This window comes from Danio rerio, chromosome 20 (genome assembly GCF_052040795.2).
Source record: "Danio rerio strain M-AB ecotype USA chromosome 20, GRCz13ab, whole genome shotgun sequence".
Lineage (NCBI taxonomy): Eukaryota > Metazoa > Chordata > Actinopteri > Cypriniformes > Danionidae > Danio > Danio rerio.
The window spans coordinates 46,896,153-46,901,174 of record NC_141040.1 but is presented as its reverse complement, the minus strand read 5'-3'; the positions used below and the strand labels follow the sequence as shown (position 1 = coordinate 46,901,174).

General features: G+C 32.4%; 1 long non-coding RNA gene across 1 annotated transcript in view; it reads right to left on the bottom strand.

The window, feature by feature from the left end:
• The window catches only part of LOC147839443 (uncharacterized), an 837,962-nt gene that overhangs the window by 490,647 nt on the left and 342,293 nt on the right, over positions 1-5,022 (bottom strand). The gene's annotated exons all lie outside the window — the stretch shown is intronic.

The window sequence follows — 5,022 nt, the reverse complement described above, 5'->3', positions numbered from 1 at the left end:
GTCTGTTTGGTTGAGAGGGGAGTATTTACAGACAGCTGACTGAGCTAAAGTCCAGAGGAGGCTGAAACGTGATCTATTCCAGCTGCGATTGACCAATTACATGCTGCGATGGGACGGGGGGCACAGTTTTACACTTTAGCCCCAGGGACAGCTGTTATGTAAGTTTTTCAGGGTATAATTTGTATTCAAGTGAGTGTTGGGGAAGCGGTGATGTAATGAGGGCTTGAAACTATTACTAATTTAACTAAACTCCGAAAGACTGGGTGGACTTCACATTTAGATTCATCAATAGCTGTGAAATTTAAATAGTTGTTATGAATATCAGTGTGAAATTATCTGAAGTGCAAAACGAACTGAAACGAGTTTAGGATGAACTAAAATTGCTGTTGGGAAAAGGATTAAAGGTGAATAAATAAACAAATAACAACAATATCATAAAATACAGAAGTAAACATTATAAAAAAGTAAACAAAATAAAATATTTCTTAAGGAAATAACAGATATACTGTATAATAAAAGTAACAAAATACAGGGTTATTATACTAATTATTATAGTAGTTAATGTATTAAACAAACTATGACCAATACATTTATTCCTGTATTTATTCATCTTTGTTAATGTTAGCTAATCAAAATAAAGTTGTTTATTGTTAAAGTTTAGATTTTAATTTTAATTGTCACTCAGTGTATTACATCATTCATTCATTCATTTTCTTTTCGGCTTAGTCCCTTTCTTAATCTGGGGTCGCCACAGTTGAATGAACCGCCAACTTATCCAGCATATGTTTTACACAGCGGATGCTCTTTCAGCTGCACCCCAGTACTGGGAAACATCCATACACACTCATTCACATTCATACACTACGGACAATTTTAGATTAGTCAATTTACCTGTACCACATGTCTTTGCAGGAAACTTACACAACCACAGGGAGAACATGCAAACTCCACACAGAAATGCCAACTGACCCAGCCAAGGCTCGAACCAGCGACCTTCTTGCTGTGAGGCGACAGCACAAACCACTGCGCCACCTGTATTAGATAATGTTAACAAGAATTTGTATTTCAATATTGCATTAGTAATCTTAAAAATATGATTAGTACATGCAGCAGAAGTATTGTTCGTTATTAATTCATGTTACTAAATACATAAACTAACATTCAATAATTCAAACCAAAAGTTTTATATATAAAAATAAAAACGTAAAATTTTAATGAAAACTAGATAAAAAATTAGCTTAATCCTAAAAAACATAATAATAATAATAGTAATAGTAATAATAAAATAAATAAATAAAAATAATTATAGATACATACACTGCCACTTTATTAGGTACACCTGTCCAACTGCTGATAAATGCAAATTTCTAATCAGCCAATCACATGGCAGCAACTCAATGCATTTAGGCATGTAGACATGGCCAAGATCATGCACTGCAGTTCAAACAGAGCATCAGAATGGGGAAGAAAGGTGATTTAGGTGACTTTGAACATGATTTCAGAAACTGCTGATCTACTGGGATTTTCATGCACAACCATCTCTAGTGTTTAGAATGGTCCGAAAAATAAAAAATATCCAGTGAGCGGCAGTTCTGTGGGCGCAAATGCCTTCTTGACGCCAGAGGTCAGAGGAGAATGGCCAGACTGGTTCAAGATAGAGAGGTAACTGTAACTCAAATAACCACTCGTTACAACCAAAGTATGCAGAAGAGCAGCTCTGAACACACAACATGTTGAACCTTGAGGTGGATGGGCTACAGCAGCAGAAGACCACACCAGGTGCCACTCCTGTCAGCTAAGAACAGGAAAATGAGGCTACAATTTGCACAGGCTCACCAAAATTGAACAATAGAAGATTGGATAAACGTTGCCTGGTCTGATGAGTATCGATTTCTGCTGCAACATTCGGATAGTAGGGTCAGAATTTGGCATCAACAATATGAAAGCACGAATCCATCCTGCCTTTTATGAACAGTTAAGGCTGGTGAAAGTGGTGTAACGGTGTGGGGATATTTTCTTAGCACACTTTGGGCTCATTAGTGCCAATTTAGCATCGTGTCAACGCCACAGCCTACCTAAGTATTGTTGCTGACCATGTCTGACCACAGTGTACTCATCTTCTGATGGTTACTTCCACCAGGATAACGTGCCATGTCATAAATCGCGAATGAGAGATTCAGCAAATGACAATGAGTTCACTGTACTCAAATGGCCTTCACAGTCACTAGAACTCAACCCAATTGAGCACCTTTGGGATGTAGTGGAATGGGTGATTCGCATCACAAATCTACAGCAACTGCATGATGCTGTCATATTTAGTCAATATGGACCAAAATCTCTAAGGAATATTTCCAGCACCTTGTTGAATCTATGCCACAAAAGATTAAATGCAGTTCTGAAGGCAAAAGCGGGTCCAAGCCGGTACTAGTAAGGTGTAACTTATAAAGTGGCCGTGAGTGTGTGTGCGTGTGTATATAAGAATAATAATCTTAGAAATATTGCCTTTACATATAAACTAAATGTAAATGTAACTGTAAATGTAACTAAATGTAATGTGTAGGTTGAACTAAATGAATAAATTATTATTATTAAAATAATAAGCACAAACAAAAAACTAAAATAAAGCAGATAAAATGCTTATAAAATGGCCCTAAAACTGAAATAAGCTGAAAAAAACTCACTGAAATCAGTTCCAAATGAATCACTAAGACTATGAATTGCATATTTAACAAAACTGCATTTAAAATGGCGCATTATAAAGAACAGTATACATAAAATTGCATATCAAAAAAATTAAAACAAGTAGCTGTTGAAAAGTGAATCTGGAGTGAAATGAAGCACGAAAAATCACTCTGAATAAAAATGCATGCCGAGGAGCTGACAGCTTTATTGAAACAATGCCATGATATCTCAGCACTGAAATCTCAAAACCAGATGCTGAAAAACATGACAAACACAGTCCGAGAGGAGCTAAAGCTTCAACCAGGAGAACAAGAGGACTCCTCCAGGACCTTCTGGAAACATCTGAAAGACGAACATCTCCAAACACAGCAGTCGCAGACTATTTTTTTTTTAATAAGGAAAGGGGAAACTCGTGATTAGCAATAGCTATCAAGCGTACCATCCACCATCTGCCCAAAAGGACATGAGAATAACGTCCACCAAAGTGCAGAGTTCAAACAGAGACACTCAGACATGCTTTTTTTTAACTTCATAATGACGTACCGCGAGTTATGACGGCAAACCTACAGAACTGCTGTGGCTTTATTTGGCATTCGTACACCTCTAGTCACAATGTCTGAGATTAAAAATGTATTTTAAATATACTTGCTCACCAAGACACATTTCTTTGATCAAAATACAGTGAAATATGATTAAATGTTAATATACACTGCATGTTGTTATTGAAGACAGGTTAACTAAATATTATTACTTAATAACTTAGAATATATTTTAATACTAATTTCTGTGAATGACTCAAATAATTATGCTTTAAAATTCAGCTTTAAATCAGTCACATGATACTTCAGAAATCATTCTAACATGCTGATTGGCTGTTCTATTATGATTGATTATTATAATAATAATAATAATTTAATCATTAAATATTATTACTTAATAACTTATACTTTAATACCAATTTCTGTGATTTAAAGCTGACTTTTCAGCATAATTAGTTCAGTCGTTCAGTGTCACATGGTACTTCAAAAATCATGCTGATTGGCTGTTCTATTATAGTCAATTATAATAATGACTATTTTAATTATTAATTTTAATGATCAAATATTATAAATGAATAACTTATTATACTTTAATACTAATTTCTGTGATTTAAAGTTGAGCTTTAAGCATAATTACTCCAGTCGTTTAGTGTCACATTTATCATTTTGATCATTTTGATCGGCTCTTCTATTATGATCAATTATAAAAATAAATCTTTTAATTATTAACGTTAATTAAATAAATTTTTGTCTAACAACTTATAATAAACTTGAATACTAATTTATGTTATTTAAAGCAGATTTTTTAGCATAATTACTCATCTTCAGTGTCACACAATGTTGGCTTAAATGACATGTTCAGAATTCATTCTAACAAGCTGATTGGCTGTTCAATTATGATCAATAACAATAATGATTCTTGTAATTACTAAATATTAATTCTTAATAACTTGTAATATATTTTAATACTAATTTCTGTGATTTAAAGCTAAAATTTCAGCATAATTAATCCAGTCCTCAGTGTCACTTGATATTTCAGAAATATCTCTAGCGTGCTGATTGGCTGTTCTATTATGATTAATTATAATAATGCATCTTTTAATTATTACATTTAATTATTAAATATTCTAACTTAATAACTTACTATACTTTAATGCAAATTTTTGGCATTTAAAGTTGAATTTTCAGCATAATTCATTATGATCAATTATAATATTGATTCTTTAATTGTTAACTGTTAAAAATGTTTTGTGGAAATTAAATAACAGCTTTAAGATTAAATTTATTAATATTTTTATATTATGAATATCCTTTACTTTTAAGCTATTCAATGTGCCCTTGACAAATAAACATTAATGTATTTTAATTAGTTTTTTACCTAAATATGAAGTGGTTTTTAATACTAATAACAAAAATAAAAAATAGATATCTTTTTTAAAACAGATCATCATATTATGACTCCTTTTTGAAGGATCATGTGACACTGAAGACTGAAATCACGTAAAAAATTTAACTTCAAGTCGGAGACGCAACTTATATTTTAAACTGCATTCAATAAAATTATAAATATATATATTAAATTGAAATTATTTGTAAACAGTTTTTACTGTATTGCTGATCAAATAAATGCGGCCTTATTGAGCAGAACAAGCATCTTTTAAAAACTCTTAATAATCTCAAACCTTTGTCCACTTGCATATATGAAAAAAAAAAACACTGAGGGATGGTGATACAAACCTGTGAGACAAACTATTAGAGCAAAGAGCTTGAAAACACTGTATACACGTGCGCTCAAACAGGA